At 42.9% G+C, this 24135-nt stretch overlaps 1 protein-coding gene across 7 annotated transcripts in view; it reads right to left on the reverse strand.

The window, feature by feature from the left end:
* cep295 (centrosomal protein 295) overlaps positions 1-24135 on the reverse strand; it is a 208413-nt gene that overhangs the window by 12926 nt on the left and 171352 nt on the right. The window lies entirely within an intron of this gene.

The following is a 24135-nucleotide window of genomic DNA, read 5'->3' on the forward strand; positions in this document are numbered from 1 at the left end:
GCTTACATAAGCCTCATTTTACAGCTAAAGCCCATCAAAGGCAGCCCATCATGGTGAATTTCTTCTGCAGTCCCTCCAGTGCAATGACATTCTTCCCACATTGCAGTGGCCAGAAGTGCACGCAGTATTCCAGCTGTAGCCTAACCAAAGTCCTGTACAGCTCCATAATCTATGCCTCAACTGATCAAGGCAAGTGTCCCATACACTTTAAAAACGGTGGAATTTCATGTGAAAATGGCCAAACATTTGAACAGAAAAGTTAATTTGTTTATTAATTTGGAAGATTTTATACATTTGCATGAGAAGATTGTTTTGGCTCATGTCAAAAATTACTGCAGTTGCAGGGTTGTACATTTAGGAAAGGAGTGCTCGTTGTCACAAATTTTATCTGAGAAATAGTAGTGTAGACAAGAAGTACAGTTCTACTAGGTTAGCTAGGACAGCACTGCAATTGTTGAATCAAAGCAATAAAGGCTCAGGTAAGTGTTTTCACAGTAGACTGCGTCATACAGCATGGAAACGGATCCTTTGGTCCAACTCATTCATGCTGACCAAGTTCCCCAAAGTAAACTAGATCCACCTGCCTGTATTTGGCCCATACCCTCTTATTGTTCCTGCACATGCACTTGTCCAAATGTCTTTTAAATGTTGTAAATGTACTTGTACCTACCACTTCCTCACGATGCATATGCAGAAGTTTCCCCTCTGGTCCCTTTTAAATCTTTCTCCTATCACTTAAAAACAAATGCTCCCTAGTTTTGAATTCCCCATCTTAGGGAAAAGACCTGTTGAGGTGAAGTGAAGGAGGAGAAAGTAGGGATTTTTCTTTAAGAATAGAACTGGTATGTGGTCAGATGCTTAGCTTGTGGTGAACTAAGATACTGGAATTCTAAACAGTCAATCTATCTAGAAACATGACTGAAGAGGATAATGGAATTAGTACTTTCCGTACAGTTTGTGCTGCTGGGTTTCTGTTCAATGTTTAGAGAAAGACATCCAAGATTGGATTATCATCATTGTCATTGGTGTACATTGTCAATAGTGTACACGTGGGATTTAACCATGTCTGCAGATGATACAATCAAGGAGTATCAAGTCAATGAGGAAGGCAATATGGCCAAGAATTGATCCTTGGATACACTCACTGGAGGTAACCATGTAGAAGTCAGAACATACCATGGAAAATTCCCTAAGTACGATCAGATAGGCAAGCATGAAGCTGAGCCATGCAAAAATAAAGGCAAGGCATTGGAACATTTAAAAGGCTGCAGGGGATGATGATAAGGAAATAAAGCAACAACAATCAGCAATATTATGTGATTTCAGTAATTTTGGTACTATAGAAAGGAATGAAATTTTGATGGAGGGATTCAAACAAATATGCGGCCACGTAGTCAAAATTTTGGGGGATAATGGGGTGACATCTCTTGGCTAGGCTGGGGGGGAAATCAAAGTAATTTGAAATTGTGTATGAATTGTAAGGTCATGGGTGTCAATGGTGGAATTTCTGAGAAACAAGATATGCTCAAAAATAGCACACTAGTTTTCACTTTATCAAGCTTTTGGGATAAAGAGGACAACTGACCTTTTAGAGATTGAGCTGAAAGTTTGTCCCATGGACAAGGTTAGCTTGGAGATATTATTTAGGATGTGAAAACCAAGAAGAGATAACTGGGGAAAAAAGTTTGTGTTTTAGGACTAGGACAGCAAGAAAACAAGGCAGAAGAATAAAGAACTGCACACTACTGACACAGTAATGTATTAAATCCTCATACTGCTTTTGAAAGGATAATGATGCAAGGGAAAGGGAAGAATACAGACAGCAAAAATATCAAGCATTTTGACATGGCAGGAAATGCCTTGCCCCAGAATAGAAACTTGTATTAAAAGTAATAAATGATGTGTCACTGGCGGTAGAGACGCAGATAACAGGATTCTAATACATAATGCAAGAAAATAATTTGTTCTTAAGGAACTGGTACATTTGAGAAATCTCAATCCATTTCTAACAGCATGAACAAGTCTCCCAACATTAAGCCCACTTTGAAGCGATAGATCACAGGATAGCGATGGCAAAAGCAGAAAAATGCTCCAGTCAGTAAAGAAAGGGAGGTGTTGGACTTCTTTCTGGTTCTATTTTTGTTCAGTACTTAAGACTGACACCAGTTGCAATAACCTTAAAATCAGTTCTTTAGGGCATTCAGCTTTAATGCATTCACGTTACACAATCCAATGTTTGTACTCCCAGTCAAACCATATGACATCATTCCAGTTATGTAATCTTTTGCTGTAGGGTTCACAATTCAATCTAGAGTTTGGGTTACAAGTTTTAACATTGCAACCAAACTACAGGGGAAAAAAAGGCTTGCATTAAACACATCAATTCTAGTTTTTAATCCTTACTTTTTACATATATCAACACTAATTCAGTGCATTCTAAAACACACAATGCAGATCTCAAAGACACTGCAAAGAAGATACAATTATTTTGATCAATCACTCCAATGAGTCCATTACTGCTATAAGTGCAGTGGCCTCTTCCTGCACTGTTGTAATTGTATGACTCTAAGAAACTATGACTCTTTACTTCTTCAGCACCTTGTCTTTACAAAACATCCCAATTCCCAGAACTGAAAACTTTTTAAACCCATTATGTGCTAATCCCATGAATGAAGGAAGTACATTCAAACACATGGCAAGACAGAAATCAAGTTTTCACAGGAGACTCCACTGAGGCGCTGCTGTCTGTGATGGAACAAGATTGTTGGGGGGAGAAAAGTCTTCACATCTATGCCTACTCTGGAAATATCTGATATTAACACTGAGTGCTAATAGAAAAATACCCATTTCGCAGCACTAATATCATTCAAACTCAGGCGATTTGGCTCATCATGCTTGGGTTGGTCAATTAAAATTTGTATACACTCATTCCATTTTCCAGCTGTTGGCGCATAGCCTTGGAGACAGCAACAACACAAGTGAATCTCTCAATACTGTTTCAACATCGAGTTTCTGACTCAACCACCCTTTCAGGCGGTGAGTTCCAGACTCGCAGCACCCTCAGATTTAAAATATTTCCCCACAACTTTCCTCTAAGTATTCTTCCTCAGAGCTTAAATTTATGCCCCCTGCTATTGATTCCTCAACTGGTTGTAAAAAAAGCGCTTTCCTAACTGCCCTATCAATGCCTCTCAAACTTATACACCTCTATTAGGTTTCCTCTTAAACTTCACTGCTCAAAAGAAAAACAATACCAACCTGTCCAATCTTCCCCCATGACTAAGACACTCCAAACCAGACCTGATAAATGTTCTTTGTACCCTCACGAGTATAAGCTCTTGCTTTCTGTAATGGATTGTACACAAGTCTCCAACTGCAGCCGAGCCAGCATTTTATGCCTCAATGATAGCTTCCTGCTCTAGTATTCTATGCCCCAGCTCAAAGGCAAATATTCCATTATGTCTTCTTAACCACGTTATCTACCTGCCCTTCTAACTGTGGATATGTTCCTCTGATCTTCATTCAGCATCATACTATTTGTAGTGTAATCCATTACCTTTTTAACCTTCCCCAAGTGCACAACTTAATATTTCATGCCATTTCCCTGTGTTTCTTCTACCTTAAAGTCTCACTTATTAATTTAACTTCTGACTTAATCCCAGCTGCTCTTCTCTCTGAATCTCATCCCCCGATCAAGCTACATAAAAATCCCTCCCAATACCATAAACAAAGCTCCCAGCGAGGGTTCTAGTCCTATTCTTGCTCAGATGTGACCCATCCAATTTGCATAGATCCCATCTCAGAAATCATTCCAGTGTCTCCAGAATCTAAAGTCCTCCCTCCTCTACCAATGAGCTATCCATTCATTTGCTCTATCTTTCCATAATTATATTTATATACGTACATTCGCATGCATGGCACTGCCAGTAATCCAGAAATTACTATTTCCTACCTAACTCCCTAAGGTCTACTTGTTGGACCCGGTTTCTCTTCCTTTCTATGTCTCAACATGGATCATGACCTCTGCCTGTTCACCCACCCCCCCATCCCATAGAATGCTCTGCAAGCATGTGACATCTTTGATGTTGAAGAGCATTTGAAAAGCACAAAAATGTAGTAAAAGAAAAGGCCTCATCAAAACACATATCTTCAACAAATGATAACTAAAATAACAGGAAAATGTGCTAAGGAAGAATTTGCAATATTGCATGAACCATTGAATACCACAAATCACAATGAAATCAACTGATTTATTAATTGTTGTCAACTCCATAAGAAACCTCAAATTTTCACAACTCCGAATCATAATTTTGAATTAATGTGTTCAAAATGAACTACTTCAGGCTTAAATAATGCGAAGCCTGATGCCAGTTAGGCTGTTTGAAATTTTATTCATAAACTAGTTGTTTGTTTTAGTGAGTATAAACTGCAGCTTTAAAAGGGGTTGGCGAAAAGTTATGACGTTATTTTTGTTAGCTCGTACTAATGTCCATTAAGGATCATATATGTATTGCACTAAACAAGTTGTTTACCCTGGAATTTGCAATAAACTAGTTTCACTGCATCATAATTGGTGCCAGGCTTACACTGACATAGGACTCTGTAACCTAAATGATAAATATTCTCTCAAGATATTGTTAGAAGCACATGTTTTTGGGAATGACTACTGGACAAATGTAAATCTTGGACAACGCCTGAGATACATAGTTTAATATATGATATTTTGTAACTTGAAGGTCAAAATTAAAAGTGTTGTGCATTAATATTGTGCACAAAAGGTCAACTGGAAAAAGCAGCTATTTAAGGCAGAGTTAGGATGGATTTGTTACTTTTGTTAGACAAACAGGTAGGTGCAGCATCGGACTGCAGGTTGCCCAACGTCATTTGGACTGTTAGTTTCCATTTTGCCACAACATGAGGAAAGTCACAGTTGAACAGAAACCTGCAAGAAGCTTGTAGCATATCTCTCAGTTTCTCGTGGAAAAGAAAAAGTACCTTACAGTTGTTGAGGTTTGCAAGGAAGCAGTGCTCTCTCACTTCCTCACTATCACTGAGTAAAAGATAACGCTCAAAGGTTTTGGAATCCGAACTTATAAATCAGTCCAACAGACTGCAACCCAAACTGGGGATCTTCTAATCGCCCTGCAACTGACAGCAAGGTGATCCCTTTAACACAATCTGAAAGAACTGAGAATGTCATCTTATAATTTGGTCTCTTCAATCACAAGATTTCTTTTTGCTTTTTAATTCCATTCATAACTCAGTAGACCTATATGTCTCGATTTGTCCTGTGTTTATGCATCCAAGTTTAAAGGGAATATAGTTTTAAGTTAACAACCTGTCCTGCTATTTGTCAAGCACTAAGTTTGTTTGTAATAAATAAACTGGTCTTTTTTTAAAATCAATCCTGTTGGGTGAGCTTTTATCTGCCCTTGATAACAGTGACAGTAAAGCAATTTACCATTTTGGTAACTAAATTGCATCCTTATATTTCTGTGGTGTCTCATGCAGTAGCAGATTTTTGGTGACAGTGTCAGTAATATCAATCTCTTTAGGCTTTAGAATTTTCTAAAGTCCCAATAACATTTTTTTGAGAGTAATGTTTGGTCCAGAAAACAACTTATCAGGTGAAAGTGTTGTTCTCAAACTGCAGTGTGGTTATGATTAAATTCTCAGAGAATAAAAGGGACAGGACAACATCATTATGAATTGGCTGAGTGACAGGAAATAGGAAGGATTGTAGTGGAGTACTGTTATGGTCAGTGTTTGAGTTCCTTGCTTTTCTCGATCTCACAGGTCGGCGCAACATCGAGGGCCGAAGGGCCTGCACTGCGCTGTAATGTTCTATGCTCTATGTTAAAAGACCTAGACTATGGAGTACAGGACACAGCTTAAAAACTTGCAAATGATATGAAATTTGGAAGTATTGATAACAGTGAGGACAGCAGAACTTCAAATGGACAAACAAGTTGTTGGAGGAACAAAAACAAAGTTGCTGGAAAAGCTCAGCAGGTTTGGCAGCACCTGTGGAGGAGAAAACAGAGTTAATGTTTTGGGTCCAGTAGTAAGGGTCATCGGGTCTGAAACATGAACTCTGTTTTCTTCTCCACAAGCTGAGCTTTTCCAGCAACTTTGTTTTTAAGTTGTTGGAGGACATAGATATGTTCCAGGTGAAGTTCAATGAAGATAAATCTGAAGTAATACAGTTTGGTTCAAAGACCAGAGGGAGAGATGCAAAAAAAAGGTGCAACTCTAAAGGGATGGAAGAATAGGCAAACCTGAATATATGTATGTATGAGTCATGGAATATGACAAGTTGAGAGCAATAAATAAATACCCCAGGCTTTATTCAAACGACCTTAGTAATATAAAAGAGTAAAGTAGTGGATGGCGGGTGAAATTTGGTGCAAAGTATGACACAATACAATTGTGCACATAAATGTACAGACTGTATAAAACAAAGGTTGCTATTCTAAAGGTTGCGCAGAAGCAGAAAGACTCAAGTGTATATTTAGGTAGAAAGAGGGATAGGGATGTCAGGCAGGATTTCAGGGAGCTAGGGTGGAAACTGAGAGCTAGGATGGAAACTGAGAGCTAGGACAAACAGGGTGGTTATCTCTGGTTTGTTACCCGTGCCACGAGATGGCGAGGCAAAGAACAGGGAGAGATTTCAGCTGAACACGTGGCTGCAGGGGTGGTGCAGGAGGGAGGGCTTCAGGTACATGGACAATTGGGGCTCATTCTGGGGAAGGTGGGACCTCTATAAACAGGACAGTCTCCACTTGAACCACAGGGGTGGGATCCTGGGTGGGAAATTTGCTAGTGCTATTCAGGTGGATTTAAACTAGCTCAGAAGGGGGATGGGAAACTGAGGTGTAGTTCTAGTACACTGGAGGATGAGCGTAGGGAGGACATGGACAGGACCTCACTGTCACAGGAGTATGGTGGCAGACAGCAAGCTGGATTGAAGTGTGTCTAATTCAATGCCAGGAGTATCCGGAATAAGGTAGGTAAGCTTGCAGCATGGATAGGTACCTGGGACTTCGATGTTGTGGCCATTTCGGAGACATGGATAGAGCAGGGTCAGGAATGGATGTTGCAGGTTCCAGGGTTTAGATCTTTCATTAAGGTCAAGGAAGGTGGTAAAAGAGGGGGAGGTGTGGCTTTGTTAGTCAAGGACAGTATAACGGTGGCTGAAAGAACTTTTGATGAGGACTCATTTACTGAGGTGGTATGGGCTGAGGTCAGAAACAGGAGAGGAGGGGTCACACTGCTGGGAGTTTTTTTTTATACAGGCCTCCGCAAAGTTCCAGGGATGTGGAGGAGAGGACAGGCAGACAGGAAGTGATAAGGTAAGGCAACCATGGTTTACTCAAGAAATTGTATCTCTTGTTAAGTGGAAGAGGGATGCTTATGTGACAATGAGACGGGATGGTTCAGATGAGGCGATGGAGAATTACAGATTAGCTAGGAAGGATTTAAAGAGAGAGTTAAGAAGAGCAAGGAGGGGACATGAGCAGACATTAGCAGGTAGAATAAAGGAGAACCCTTAAGCTTTCTACAGGTATATGGAGAATAAGAGGATGACTAGGGGAGGAATAGGGCCAGTCAAAGACAGAAGTGGGCAACTGTGTGTGGACCCTGTGGAGATCAGAGAGGTGCTAAACGAATATTTCTCATCTGTTTTCACTGAGGAACAGGAGAATATTGTAGAGATGACCGAGTTACAGGCTACTAGAATTGAAAGGATTAAGGTTAGTAAGGAGGAGGTGTTATCAATTCTAGAATGTGTGAAGGTAGATAAATCCCCTGGGCTGGATGTGATTTTTCCGAGGATTCTCTGGGAAGCTAGGGAGGTGGTGTTGGAACCTTTGGCCTTGATCTTTCAGTCATCGTTGTCAACAGGTTTAGTACCAGAGGATTGCAAATGTTGTACCCTTGTTCAAGAAGGGCAGTAGAGATGACCCAGGTAATTTTAGACTTGTGAGCCTTACGTCTGTTGTAGAAAAAGTTTTGGAAAGGATTATGAGAGATAGGATTCATAATCATTTAGCAAGCAACAATTTGATTGGAGATAGCATGGATTTGTCAAGGGCAGGTCGTGTCTCACAAACCTCGAGTTTTTTTGAGAAGGTGACCAAGCATGTGGATGAGGGAAGGGCAGTTGACGTGGTGTACATGGCCTTCAGTAAAGCCTTTGATAAGGTTCCACATGGTAGGCTATTGGAGAAAGTAGAGGCGCACGGGATTGAAGGAGATTTAGCAGTTTGGATTGGAAACTGGCTTTCTGTAAGGCGGCAACGAGTGGTAGTTGATGGAAAATATTCAGCCTGGAGTCAGGTCACTAGTGGTATGCCTCAAGGATCTGTTTTGGGAGCACTGCTGTTTGTCAGTTTTATAAATGACTTGGATGCAGGCATAAGTGGATGGATTAGTAAGTTTGCAGATGACACTAAAGTCAGTGGAGTGGTAGACAGTGTGGAAGAATGTTGCAGGTTGCAGGGAGACTTGGATAATCTGCAGAATTGGGCTGAAAGGTGGCAAATGGAGTTTAATATGGATAAATGTGAGGTGATTCACTTTGGGAGTAATAATAGGAAGGCAGAACACTAGGTCAATAGAAAGATTCTTGGTGAAAGTTGCCACCCAGGTTGATAGTGTTAAGAAGGCTTACGGTGTGTTCGGTTTTATCGGTAGAGGGATTGAGTTCCAGAGCCGTGATGTCATGCTGCAACTGTACAAAACGCTAGTGCGGCCTCACTTGGAATATTGCGTGCAGTTCTGGTTGCCCCATTACTGGAAGCATTGGAGTAGGTAGAGGAGATTTTCCAGGATGTTGCCTGGTCTGGAGCGCAGGCCCTATGAAGAAAGGCTGAAGGACTTGGGTCTGTTCTCACTGGAGAGAAGGAGGCTAAGAGGGGATTTAATAGAGACATACAAGATGATCGGAGGATTAGACAGGGTGGACAGTGAGAGTCTTTTTCCGAGGACGATGACTTCTGCTTGTACAAGGGGGCACAGCTACGAATTGAGGGATAATAGATTTAAGACAGATGTCAGAGGCAGGTTCTTTACTCAGAGTGGTAAGGGCGTGGAACGCCCTACCTGCCAATGTAGTGAACTCAGCCACATTAGGGGCATTTAAACAGTCTTTGGATAAGCATACGGAGAATGATGGGATAGTGTGGGGGAGGGGCTTACAGTAGTTCACAGGCGCAACATCGAGGGTCGAAGGGCTGTTCTGCGCTGTATTGTTCTATGTACACACACATACAAGTCATTGAAAGTGGCAGGACAGTTCACGAGAGCCGCTGAAGCATGCAGTAATCTAAGCTTCATTAATAGGTGCATAGAGCACACAAGCAGGGATGTTATAATTAAGTTATGTAAGTCAACGCTTCAGTCTTAGCTGGAGTATTCTGTCAAGTTCTGTGCACTGCACTTCTAGAAAGGCTATGAAGGCACTGCATTGGACAGAGTGCAGAAGAGGATGACAACAATGATTCCAGGGATGAGAAAATTTAGTAATGTAGGAAGTCTGGTGAAACTAGGATTTTTTTCTTGGAAAAGAGAAGGCTGTAAGGAGATTAGGTTAAAAACGAGGAGTAGCATATGTGATCCATCAAGCACACTGCCATTCAACACGATCATGACTTATTCTCTATGTCAAAGCCAGACTGCTTGCTCTATCAATTCCTTTCTTTAATATATTCAGTGATCGCCTCCTCAGCTTTCTGAAGTAGAGAATTTCACATGTTCATTACAAAGAAATTGCTCATTTCAGTCCAAAATGCCTTCGCACATATCCTGAGACCATGATCCCCTTGTTCTGGACCCCTTCCCCTCCCAAGCCAGCCAAATGAAACATCAGAGATAGTAGGAACTGCAGATGCCAGAGAATTTGAGATAAGGTGTAGAGCTGGATGAACACAGCAGGCCAAGCAGCATCAGAGGAGCAGGAAAACTGACTTTTCGGGCCTTGACCCTTCTTCAGAAATAATTTCTGCATTCAGTCTATCCAGCTCTGACAGTGTTTTAAATGTCTCAATGAGATCTCCTCTCATTCTTTTGAACTCCAGTTAAAAAAAACGCCGAGTCGACCTCATCTCTCCTCATATGATAAATCTGCCATCCCAGGAATCAATCTGGTGAACATCAGATGCTTCCCACTATGGCCTATGTATTTTCTTTGCTAACATGATGGAAACTATACAGGATGCAAGAGATACGATCTCACCAAAGTACCCTACAACTGCAGTAAACTTTATTTGCTCGGCTACTGAAAGGCTTGCAAAGTCAGCTAAAATAGCACTTGCCTTCCTAACTAATTGCTGTACACACAACAGTTTATTTTCAATGACTGAGGATAACCCCCCACCCCTGTAATATCAACTTTACCTAATCTATCATGTGACAAAACTATGGCATTAAGTGGTGTATTTTGTTCTAATGTTTTTACAAAAAAAAGGGAAGATTGAGATAGAGGTACTAAGCAGTCTGCTCCAAAGCTTCTAAAGTAAATAGCTTATGAGGTCTTAGGGCTCTTTTCAAAATTGGCACAGAAGCAGCCTGAATGCGTGGGGGTCAAGCTCCCACAGAACCAGAAATTTTTTAAAACTTCAGCTTTCTGCAGTTGCTGCCGTCTTGAAGCTAGATGTTGAAGCTCTTATTCCTCTCTCTGTTGCAGCTAAAAGCTGGGGTTCTATTCCTCTTGCTAGAATTGCATGTGAGACAATCTGTTTTACTGAAACTGCCTTTGCCAAGGCTATGTTTACTGGATGTTGCGAGATTAAAACAGTTGATTAGTAACAGTTAAAATATATTATTTTGTTACACATTTTGATAGAGTTACAGTTAAGCCAATTCTTTTATGCCATCCGTATTTTAATTAAAGTGTATGAATCAAGTGTGTTTTGTTTGAACCCTAGTACTTTGACGAATCAAACTGCATCCAGAACACAATACAACATTTATCTTTAAAATGAGAAAAAGTTGGAGTCTAGACAATCATCTTAATATATTTTGATGGAGTATGATCTAGTCCACAACAAACTGGGGGCTTTTGTCAGGACCAAAATCTCTAATTCTAGTTTGGGTTTTGGATTATTGGGCTTGAAGGCAGCATTTATAGTGTTCTCTTTTTGGATGTTGCATTTGAGTGGTTTAAATAGGATGTACCTTCTGTGGTAATAGTACTTTCATGGGGGTGGAAGAAGTCTCTTCAGGAATTTTATTGAAAATGAGTAAGGCAAAACTTTTGGAATTGGCAGATAAGGTGGAATTGATCCATGCAAAAAGGGGACGTAATTGCAGCAGTAGCTCAATACTTATGATTGGTGGAAATGCCATCGGAATAATTGGAAATGGTTAAAATTCAATTGCAAATGAAGTAGCTCAAACATGAAAAGGAAATGAAACAGTTTGAATTATGATTGAAAACAGAGGAAAAAGAAAAAGAAATGCCCTAGCAAAAGAAAAGGGAGAGAGATTTCAAACTTCAGAGGTTGGAACTGAAAATTCAAAGTCAACTTAAAATGGTAGAGGTGAAAGGTAGGAGTACTGCTAAAGACAGTAGATGGAGAGCAATCCCATCATAGGCAAAGACCTGATGGGAATCTTTTTAAGCGTGTCCAAGTGTTGCAGAGGTTTGACGGGAAGGATGTAGAAGCCTTTTTCATTTCATTTGAGAAAGTGGCTAAACAAATGAAGTGGCTAGTGACCATGGGGGTAGTGTTATTCCAAACAAAGCTGATAGGGAGAGCTGGTGAGATATTTGCATCAGTAACACAGGAGGTATCAGTTGATTGTAATGAGGAGAAAAATTCCATCTTAAAGTGTGTATGAACTAGTCCCCGAAGCCTAAGGACAACATTTCAGGAATCTATGGAGGGAACCTGGTCAAGTGTACATAGAGTTTGAAAGGATCAAGCAAAGTAACTTTGGTAGCTGGATAAGAAAATATATCGAACATATGACACTCTTAGACAGAGATGATTATTTTGGAGGAGCTCAAAATTTCAGTTCCTGAAGTAGTGAGTAGTCAAGTGGAAGAGCAGAGAATTAAGATTGCAAGATTAGCAGATAATGAGTTGGTCCACAGATCAAAGTTTAGCTTCCAATATAAATTTCCATCTGTGTGGGAAAGAAATTGGGGCAAGGAGAAATCCTCAAGTGGTAAAGGAAAAGGAAATCTTACTGAAGATGGTACAGATGGTTTACTACAGGGTAATGAGGTAACCCATGAGAGGGAAAGAGATGTTAAAAAGCTCAGTTACCTCCACTGTAATAAAATAGGCCACATGAAGTCGCAGGGCTGGTGGTTTAGTAAAAGTATACGGAACACAGATGAGGGAAAACAGGATAAGCCACAGAGTTTTGTTAAAGTGCAATGGAAAGCTCAGTGGAAGCTAAAGAGCTGCAAAGGAAAAAGAAAGTATGACCTGATCAGGGTTTGGTTGAGAAGTGTCAGATATCTTCAAAGAATTTACTTGCATGGGTAAGGTATGCTTAAGCATGCCACGTGGTTTTGTTCAAGAACTTAAGATCTTAAGAGAAACATGAGCAAGTTGATCTTTGATGGGGAGATACAAGGAGGAATATTGCTGGAAAAAGTGGCATTATATTGGAATTCACAGCAAGAAAAGCAGTGTTCTATTTTATAAAGTAAGTGAAAGAGTCCAGTGATGGGAATAATTGAGGAATTCTTGGTTCCAGAAATACAGTTTAGCTGGATCATAGTTGGGACTGATGCCTACTGGAATTGAAAAGTCAGTGAAAACAATCAGGCAACTGAAGTGTTACAGGAAGTATATGTTTGGAATTATTCTGACTACGTGGTAACAAGGTTAGAGAGTAACAGATGGAAACAGGAGGAGAAACCAAACAGTAGTAAAAGATAAGGAAGTTGAATTCAACTGCCAGAAACTATATTTGATTAAATGGCTGAGGGGAAAAAAACAAGAACAGGTGGAGGACAAAGTAGATATTTTTAGTTCAGATAAATTATTTGATTTACAACGGGAAAATGAAAAACTAAAGCAACTGTATCAAAAGGCCTACATAGAAGAAGAATCTGTGTGCATTCCAGAATGTTACTATTATTATGAAGTTGTGTGGAGTAAGCGTGAATTGGAAGGCAGGAAGCAAAAATTTGTTCATTAAAAACAACGATATGGTCCCTTTAAGGGAGAGTGCTTTTTTAAGCATGGAGATTTATACGTAAAATGTGCCTGTAAGCAGCTGCAGATTACAGACAGTTCTAAAAATGAAACATGTATTGACTGGTGGGATGATTGGAAACACTCGGTTTGTTTTGATAACTAGTTGGAATCAGCCAATTAATTTAAACCAAGCAGTGATTGAAAGCCAACTGAATTTAAATCTGATGGTTTTGACAACCTTGAACCAATGCTATTTTAAGAAAATTGATGTGTCATCCAAGGTACATAAGGAGACGGTTTTTGAAAATTGGGGTGCAACCAAACCACCAGTTGAGAAATAAGTGCCTAGCTCACAAGAAATCACTAAGCTCTCTAAGAAAGCACCACCCTATCAATAAAAAGGTACCACTGCAGCACTTCCAGCTAAGAGTCTTCACTGAGAAAACATCCCCGATGGCAGGATCAGCTGAAGAAACGTGTTTGTGGTTTGAGATCAACAGAAGGCAGTGTTCCAGAAGACACGATGTGAAGTTGCACAGCTTAAGTTTTAGTTATTGTTGTCTTACTAATTGAGCTTACATAAGTGGGACTTGTGTTTATTCAAACAGCATTCCAGTAGAATTTAGTTCAGTTAGGGAATAGCTATGTAGACATCCAACCCTAGACACCAGACATAATTTCTTGCCAACATCTTGGTCTCAGAAACCGCTGGATAACCCTGGTAAAGCTTGGCCAGTATCTGGTAGTGACCTTTACACAGGACAATCATCCTTGCTCTCCACAATAATGTGCTATCCCCTTGTGATTTTAGTCCCATCAGTCCAGAAAAATTTCAAATCTGTTGCAATGGCCCTTCTGTTTCCCGGATTAACACGTGCTGTTTCAGCTTCAGCAGGACAGGATCTTTTTGTGTCCAATAGTCAGATATTGTCTGCAGTGCTTGCAAGATTGTGTAAAACCAAAATAGACTTTTCCAGGGGAGGCATCACGGGTACAGCATCTGCCAGCGTGAGGCAGCTCAAGACATCCACATTAGCTACTCAGCTTCCTAGACAGTATTCTAACTTGCACGCACTGAGAATAAGGGTCCAGCACTGAACGGTATTGGAAGCTGTGGGCAGCACCACCTTGTCCTCCCTCAGTAGCTCTCGCAGGGGGTTTGTGATCTGTTAGTATGACAAATTCCCATCTGCAAAGATACAGGTGGAACCACCTCACACTAGACACAACTGCTATACCTTCCTTCTCTATCTGGGCATACCTGCATTTGGCATCAGCCAAAGTCCAGGAAGCATATGCTATTAGACATGCCTCCCTGTTGGTCCACCAGCAAGTCAACACCACCTCGAAACCATACAGAGAAGCATATGTCAGCATTACTTCTCGCTTCATACCATAGTGGACCAACAGTTTAGATGACGACAGCTGCTTTTACACTGCCTTAGAGGTTGCTTCTTAGCTTCGCAACTATTTCCAACCGCAGGGGTAAGGGTGCGAAGATGGAGGCCAGGTTACATATGAATCTTCCATATAATTCACTAACTCAAGGAAAGACCTAAGCTCCGGTACAGACTTGGGAGTCGCAGCTGTTACAATTGCCCTCACTTTCTCTTTCAATGGGTGCGACCTGGTTTTATTCAATCTGTAATCTAAGTAGCTCACTCGGGGCGCCTGGAACACACACTTTTACTTTTGAAGGCATACGTCCACCTGGGAGAAAGATTTAAGCACCATGTCCAAGTTCACCAAGTGATCTTTATTTGTCTTCCTGTTTATTAGTACATTATCCAGATAAATGACAACCTGAGATAATAAAGTGTGAAGCTGGATGAACACAGCAAGCCAAGCAGCATCTCAGGAGCACAAAAGCTGACGTTTCGGGCCTGGACCCTTCATCAGAGAGGGGGATGGGGAGAGGGTTCTAGAATAAATAGGGAGAGAGGGAGAGGCGGACCGAAGATGGAGAGAAAAGAAGATAGGTGGAGAGGAGAGTATAGGTGGGGAGGTAGGGAGGGAATAGGTCAGTCCAGGGAAGATGGACAGGTCAAGGAGGCGGGATGAGGTTAGTAGGTAGGAAAATAGAGGTGCGGCTTGAGGTGGGAGGAAGGGATGGGTGAGAGGAAGAACAGGTTAGGGAGGCAGAGACAGATTGGACTGGTTTTGGGATGCAGTGGGTGGAGGGGAAGAGCTAGGCTGGTTGTGTGGTGCAGTGGGGGTAGGGGACGAACTGGGCTGGTTTTGGGATGCGGTGGGGGAAGGAGAGATTTTGAAGCTGGTGAAGTCCACAATGATACCATTGGGCTGCAGGGTTCCCAAGCGGAATAGGAGTTGCTGTTCCTGCAACCTTCGGGTGGCATCACTGTGGCACTGCAGGAGGCCCATGATGGACATGTCATCTAAAGAATGGGAGGGGGAGTTGAAATGGTTCGCGACTGGGAGGTGCAGTTGTTTATTGCAAACCAAGCAGAGGTGTTCTGCAAAGCAGTCCCCACAGTGCGTTCCCCCCCACAGTGGTCGAGAACGCCCTTGACCGCGTCTCCCGCATTTCCCGCAACACATCCCTCACACCCCGCCCCCGCCACAACCGCCCAAAAAGAGGATCCCCCTCGTTCTCACACACCACCCCACCAACCTCCGGACACAACACATCATCCTCCGACACTTGCGCCATCTAAAATCCGACCCCACCACCCAAGACATTTTTCCATCCCCACCCTTGTCTGCTTTCCGGATAGACCACTCTCTCCATGACTCCTTGTTCGCTCCACACTGCCCTCCAACCCCACCACACCCAATACCTTCCCCTGCAACCGCAGGAAGTGCTACACTTGCCCCCACACCTCCTCTCTCACCCCTAGCCCAGGCCCCAAGATGACTTTCCATATCAAGCAGAGGTTCACCTGCACATCTGCCAATGTGGTATACTGCATCCACTGTACCCGGTGTGGCTTTCTCTACATTGGGGAAAACCACACGGCAGCTTGGGGACCGCTTTGCAGAACACCTCCGCTCGGTTCGCAATAAACAACTGCACCTCCCAGTCGCGAACCATTTCAACTCCCCCTCCCATTCTTTAGATGACATGTCCATCATGGGCCTCCTGCAGTGCCACAATGATGCCACCCGAAGGTTGCAGGAACAGCAACTCATATTCCGCTTGGGAACCCTGCAACCCAATGGTATCAATGTGGACTTCACCAGCTTCAAAATCTCCCCTTCCCCCACTGCATCCCAAAACCAGCCCAGCCTGCCTCTGCCTCCCTAACCTGTTCTTCCCTCACCCATCCCTTGCTCCCTCCCCAAGCCACACCTCCATTTCCTACCTACTAACCTCATCCCACCTCCTTGACCTGTCCGTCCTCCCTGGACTGACCTATCCCCTCCCTACTTCCCCACCTATACTCTCCTCTCCACCTATCTTCTTTTCTCTCCATCTTCGGTCCACCTCCCCCTCTCTCCCTATTTATTCAAGAACCCTCACCCCATCCCCCTCTCTGATGAAGGGTCCAGGCCCGAAACGTCAGCTTTTGTGCTCCTGAGATGCTGCTTGGCCTGCTGTGTTCATCCAACTTCACACTTTATTATCTTGGATTCTCCAGCATCTGCAGTTCCCATTATCTCTGATACAATAAATGACAACCTGGGCTAGCCCTTGTAAAACGTTCTCCATGGTGCATTGGAAAGAGTACATGCTAATGGTACTTGAAATGGCAGTCTTGTACAATGATTTAAACCCTTATAGGTATTAACTGTAGCATACTTCCTCATTCAGTCACAACTGCAGGTGGGCATGGCTCATGCCCAGCTTCGTAAAGAACAGCTCCCCCACCAACTTAGTGTACAAATCCCCTATGCAAGGGATCAGCTATGTATCCAGCTGCAAGAAGTTGACCGTTTGCTTAAAATCCCAAAGGTGAACCAAGCTGTCAGGCTTCACAAATCAGCTCAAACTGTGCTGTCCATTCTGCAAATTGCACTGATTTGATGATTTCTTCTCTCACCAGATTTCCACCTCTATTTTTGCCCGCAAAAATGGCATTGGGCTGGCGTTGCAAAATCCCAGAATTGCATCCTAGTTTACGTGTAAAGTGGCTTTGATTTCTGAGTCTCCAGCCCTTCTTGAAAAATTCCTGAATATTTCACTCGGACTTCACTGAGGCAGGCATCTCCCACACGAAAAATGTTGATCCAATCTTGATGGGTCTTTCTCAACCAATTTCACCCCAACAGACTTGGGCGAGAGCCTTTTACTACCACCACAAACCAGCTGCTTTTCAAAGGAGACCAGAACCAAAAGTTGTAGTCTTAATTTACAATGGTTCCCCTGCGCATGTTCTCAGTTTGGCTGAGGTCTTGTGCAAATTTAAAGGTTGGAGTCCCAAGTGAATTTTGTTGAAGATAGCTTCTGCAACCACGAATACAGCTGTGCCAGTATCAACCTCCATGGGAAACTGGTGACCAATTAACCTAACCTTAATTTTAAGTGGCTCTGATTTCAGTGTCACTAAGCAATTTAATTGTTCCAACCCACATGTAGTGGGACTTTCCAAGGTGTACAGTCTCCAGGGTACTGGTTGATGAGATTACCTACTCAAGTCAGGCCTTGCAGGACATACAGGCAGTGACTACAATGGCTCACCGGCCCAGATCCTGAAGAACTGGCTGAGGCTCGGCTTTGTTTTCGGGGGGTGGGGGGTGGGGGGTGGGGGGTGGGGGGTGGGGGGTGGGGGGTGGGGGGTGGGGGAAGAGGAGGAGGTTCTTGCTGTCGTTGGCCTGAGGCCCTTCTGCTCAGGACATAGCCTGCATGAGGTGCTTCAATTACATACACTCAAGTGGTATTCCCCAAGCTCAGCTGGGTAGGTGAGGGTGTCCACTTCCATTTGGATGGCCTGTAGCTCCCATGCTCCACTTGCTGCATTTTCTAATGATAAGGCTAGCTGCAATGCCTGTTTGAAGTCCAGTTTGGCTTCAGCTAGTAGGCGCTTCTGCATGGTTATTTCCTTAATCCCACATACCAAGTGGGGTCTCAGCATCTCATTCGGGGTTAACCCACGATCACATTCCTCCAACAGTTGTTGTAACCTCGTCAAAAATCCTGATTCAGACTCCCCCGGTTCTCTAACAGCCAAATAAAACCAATAGCATCTCAGGATTAGAGGTGGTTTGGGGTTGTAATGTTCCCTAATCACTCTGTCAACACTTGGAAGGTTTTAGTTTTTGGTGCCTCTGGGAAAGTTAAGCTGCTTATAACTGAAAATACAGCAGACTCGCATGCAGTTAGAAGAGTTACTTGTTGCTTTTCATATGCCGCAATGTCATCTGTTCAGGAAGAAAACAAAATCGGATTCTTTCTACATTGTGGGCCTAGTCTTCAACAGCAGGAACAAATGAGTCAAGCTTCCCAAATTGAGGAATCATGCCAAAAATGCTTACCCCAAGTCCAAAATGACAGGTGCAAGAGAATGTACTTCAGGCACATTCTGTTTTCTCCCGTCACCACTGAAATAACTGCACAGAGATCACGTCCCATCACCAAGTCACCCTTGATTTACAACTGTTCAGCCAGCTCGGAGTCAATGCTCCACTGAGGGGATTCTAATCTCCCGGTTACATGGTTCAGCCAAGGTTTTCCGATTTCATGCAGATCAACTACCCCCAAACAAAAACCTTGTATTCAACGAAGTCCACCTGGTCCCAAATCGCTACACAGTCCCATTAAACTTCTCCAACATCTTTTTTCAAAAAAAAATTAATTTTCTTCAATTCTTCCTTCACAAAATACCTTTGCTTCTCTAGAACTTGCAGGTTTTTTTGTGACTTCTTCTGAAGTCACAACAATTAGTTGCTTAATTACTCTGCCGTATCCTGGTTCTGCATTATCAATTCTCCCATTTCAGACTGTAAGCAACCGATATGTTCTCAACCAGTTTCTTTTTATGTACTTTAGAAGTTCCTACAATCCACCTCTATGTTCTTTGTAAGTTGACTTTCATAATCTAATTATCCCCTCTTAAATCAATCTCTTGGTCTTCCTTCAATGAATTTCAAACCTTTCCCATCATCAGATTTGCTATTTTATCAATCAACTTTGCACAATTCCTGTTTGGATCTAACACTAGGCTGAAATTTTCATCCATGGTTAGGCCACTTTTAATTGGCTCATCTTTTACACAACAGGAATATACAACTGCCGCAGTACATATGTTTACTCCTTAAATTTTAACCAACACCTATCCATTATCATGTCTTTTAATAAGTTATCCAGTCTATCAAAACTAACTTTTTTAGCATACTTTTGTAGTTTCCTTCATTTCGATTTGGAATCAGAGTTTCAGATTAAGCTACTTCACATTCTATTCCAATTAAGGATTCTATCATTTCGTGGTCACTTTTTTCTAAAAGGCCTTTCATAAAGAGATTGCACAAGATAAGACTAAGATATCTTGTCCCAAGTTAGTTCCTGCATACATCTCAGGAATTCATCTGCTACAGCATTATTACTGATGTGGTTTGCTTTGACGATGAGTAGATTCATATCAAAAATTAAAATTAAATTATTGTAGCACCCTAGTTGAATGCATCTCTAACTTCCTGTTCATTGTTGTCCTCTACTTAAGTACTACCTTTTGCATGCCTCAAGACTACTCCCACGAAGGTTTTTCACCCCTTATTTCTTCTTAGCTACACCAGTGCCCTTTCCATATCTGTAATTCCTCAGTCAATAACTTCTGTCACTATAACATTGATTTAATCTCTCACTAACAATATCAGCCCACCTCCATCTATATTTTACCTGTGCTTCCTGAAATTTGAATATTCTTGAATGTTCAATTTCCAGTCAAAATATTCACAATCATGGACATGAGTTTGCTCGCTGAGCTGGAAGGGTAGTTTTCAGACGTTTCGTCACCATTCTAGGTATTATCAGTGAGCCTCCGATGAAGCGCTGGTGTTATGTCCTGCTTTCTATTTATCTGTTTAGGTTTGCTTGGGTTGGTGATGTCATTTTCCTGTGTTAGTGATGTCACTTCCTGTTCTTTTTTCAGCAGAGCGCGGCGCAAGCTGGGTGGACGTGAGGTCAGGGCAGAGGGGCAGTTGGGAAGGTAAGTGAGTGCTATTTAAGTACTTGCCTCGAAGCCAGCGGGTCTTTTTTGCAGTGGAATGCTATTTAAGTAGGTGTGTTCTCAGCCCCAGGTCCTACACGGTAGGGCCTCCCTCCCACCCTCCTCCTCTAACCTAATTAAGAGTCCACAGACTCACAGCAAACACACAAGGGCTGAGGCAAGTGCCTGGTGAGTAAAGTGCGAGTTTTCTGTGAAGAGGCTCAGTGAGGAGATTACGCCACTGTTGAAGAGGGTGAAGACATGACTGCCAAGCTGATTCAGTGTGCTGCGTGCATGATGTGGGAGGTCAGGGACACTGATGATGTTTCTGGCTCCTATAGCTGTCGTAAGTGTGTACACATTCAGCTTCTGAAGGAGGTTTTTGCAGCACTGAAGAAAGAACTAGAAGACCTCAGGCTCATCCGAGAGAATGAGAATTTTCTGGACAGGACCTTCAGCGAGGTCACTACACCAAGGATACCTGAAGAGAGAAGGGAGATGTCGATGACAAAGGAAGACATGAATGAAGTACAAGAGACCCCAGGGGAAGCACCTATTGTAAACAGGCTGACTGTCTTGGAAACTGCCGAAACAGACGACACTGCCAGTCCGAGAAGTGGATAGGTCTGTGAGTCAAAAATTGCTGTAGAGGCAGAGCCGAGAAGTCAGACATCACGGAGAGCTGTGGTAATAGGGGGCTCCACTGTGAGAGGGACTGACAGGGGTTTCTGCGGCAACAGGCGAGATTTGAGGATGGTGTGTTGCCTTCCTGGTGCCAGGATCCAGGACGTCACTGAGAGTGCAGAGAATCCTCGAGGGTGAAGGTGAAGAGTCAGAGGTGGTGATGCATGTCAGCACTAATGACGTCGGGAAGAAAAGGAGGAGCATTCTACAGCGGGACGTCAGAGAACTCGGAAGGAGGCTGAAAAGCAGGACTTCCAGGGTGGTTTTGTCTGGTTTGCTTCCAGTTTTTCGGGCTGGAGAGGGCAGGAACAGAGAGATAATGGACCTGAACGTGTGGCTGAGGGACTGATGTCGGAAGCAAGGATTTAAATTCTTGGATCACTGGGGTATGTTTTGGGGTAAGAATAAATTGTACAGGAGGGACAGTTTGCATCTTAATAATCGGGGGACCAGCTTTCTGGCAGGCAGGTTTGCCACTGCAACACAGGTGTGTTTAAACTAAGTAATGGGGGGGAGGGGCCAAACTGGAAATTTAAGAATGAAGTTAAAGGGAAAGTGAGAATAAGAGAGGTTAAGAAGGACAACAGAATCAACAGAGCAGAAAACTCGAGAAGGGATCGTACAGTATGGCCAAGTGAAATAGGGATTGATAGGAAGGGTGAGGGGAGAAACAAATTAAAAATATTATATGAATGCACAAAGCATAAGAAATAAGGTGGATGAGCTTAAGGCTCAGTTGGAAGTTGGCAAGTATGATGTTGTGGGGATAACAGACGTGGCTTCAAGTGGACAGGGCCTGGGAAATGAATATTCAAGACTATATGTGCTATCGAAAGGACAGACTGGTGGCAGAGTGGGTGGGGTAGCCCTGTTGGTGAAGAATGATATTCGGTCCCTTGCGAGGGGAGAGAGAGTCAGGAGATGTAGAGTCAGTATGGATAGAGCTGAGAAATTCTAAGGGTAGAAAGACCCTAAATGGGAGTTATCTACTGTTTGGGGGCCTGTAGTCAGGAGGTAGGGTGCAGGTTGAATCAAGAGTTGAAATCGGCCTGTCACAAAGGTATCACAACAGTTGGTTATGGGCGATTTCAGCAATGCGGGTAGACTGGGAGAATCAGGATGGTACTGGACCCCAAGAAAGGGAGTTTGTAGAGTGCCTCCGAGATGGATTCTTAGAACAGCTTGTACTGGAGCCTACCAGGGAAGAGGTAATTTTGGATCTGGTGTTGTGCAATGAACCCGATTTGATCAGGGACCTCAAAGTAACAGAGCCATTAGGAGGTAGTGACCATAATATGATAAGTTTTAATCTGCAGTGTGAGAGGGAGAAGGGAGAATCGCAAGTGTCAGTATTGCAGTTGAATAAAGGGAACTATGGAGCTATGAGGGAGGAGCTGGCCAAAGTTCAGTGGTACAATACCCTAGCAGGGATGACAGTGGAACAACAATGGCAGGTATTTCTGGATATAATGCAGAAGGTGCAGGATCAGTTCATACCAAAGAGGAAGAAAGATCCTAAGGGGAGGCGGGGCAGCAGTGACTGACGAGGGAAGTTAAGGAGTGTATAAAAATAAAAAAGAGAAGAAGTATAACATAGCAAAGATGAGTGAGAAGCCGCGGAGGACTGGGAAGCTTTTAAAGAGCAACAGCGGATAACTAAAAAGGCAATACACCGAAAAAATGAGCTACGAAGGAAAACTGGCCAAAAATGTAAAGGAGGATAGTAAAAGCTTTTTTAGGTATGTGAAAAGAAAAAAAATGGTTACGACTAAAATTGGGCCCTTGAAGTCAGAAACGGGTGAATTTATTATGGGGAACAAGGAAATGGCAGATGAGTTGAATAGGTACTTTGGATCTGTCTTCACTAGGGAAGACACAAGCAATCTCCCAGATGCAGTAGTGGCTGAAGGATCGAGGGTAATGGACGAACTGAAGGGTATTTATATTAGGCAGGAAATGGTGTTGGATAGACTGTTAGGTCTGAAGGCTGATCAGTCCCCAGGACCTGATGGTCTACATCCCAGGGTACTTAAGGAGGTGGCCCTAGAAATTGTGGACGCGTTGGTAATTATTTTCCAAGGTTCTATAGATTCAGGATCAGTTCCTGCGGATTGGAGGGTGGCAAATGTTGTCCTGCTTTCCAAGAAAGGAGGGGGAGAGAAAACAGGAAATTACAGACCGGTTGGCCTGACGTCAGTGGTGGGAAGGATGCTGGAGTCAATTATAAAAGATGAAATTACGACTAATTTGGATATCAGTAACAGAATAGATCAGAGTCAGCACGGATTTACGAAGGGGAAATCATGCTTGACTAATCTTCTGGAAGTTTTTGATGATGTATCTATGAGGATGGAGAAGGGAGAGCCAGTGGATGTAGTGTACCTAGACTTTCAGAAAGCCTTTGAAAAAGTCCCGCATAGGAGATTGGTGAACAAAATTAGGTCACATGGTATTGGGGGCAAAATACTGAGTTGGATTGAAAATTGGATGGCTGACAGGAAGCAAAGAGTAGTGATAAACGGGTCCCTTTCAGAATGGCAGGCAGTGACCAGTGGGCAGGCAGTGACCAGTGGGGTACCACAAGGTTCGGTGCTGGGACCGCAGCTGTTTACAATATATATTAATGATATGGACGAAGGCATTAGAAGTAATATTAGCAAATCTGCTGATGACACAAAGTTGGGTGGCAGTGTGAAATGTGAGGAGGATGTTATTAGAATACAGGGTGACTTGGACAGGCTAGGTGAGTGGACGGATGCATGGCAGGTGCAGTTTAATGTGGATAAATGTGTGGTTATCCACTTTGGTGGTAAGAACAGGAAGGCAGATTACTATCTCAATGGAGTCAAGTTAGGTAAAGGGGAAGCACAACAAGATCTAGGTGTTCTTGTACATCAGTCAATGAAAGCAAGCATGCAGGTACAGCAGGTAGTGAAGAAAGCTAATAGCATGCTGGTCTTCATCACAAGAGGAATTGAGTACTGGAGCAAAGAAGTCCTTCTGCAGCTGTACAGGGCCCTGGTGAGACTGCACCTGGAGTACTGTGTGCAGTTTTGGTCTCCCAATTTGAGGAAGGACATTCTTGTTATTGAGGGAGTGCAGCATAGGTTCACAAGGTCAATTCCCGGAATGGCGGGACTATCATATGTTGAAAGATTGGAGCGACTGGGCTTGTATACGCTTGAGTT

This window comes from Stegostoma tigrinum, chromosome 6 (assembly GCF_030684315.1).
Source record: "Stegostoma tigrinum isolate sSteTig4 chromosome 6, sSteTig4.hap1, whole genome shotgun sequence".
NCBI classification, from domain to species: domain Eukaryota; kingdom Metazoa; phylum Chordata; class Chondrichthyes; order Orectolobiformes; family Stegostomatidae; genus Stegostoma; species Stegostoma tigrinum.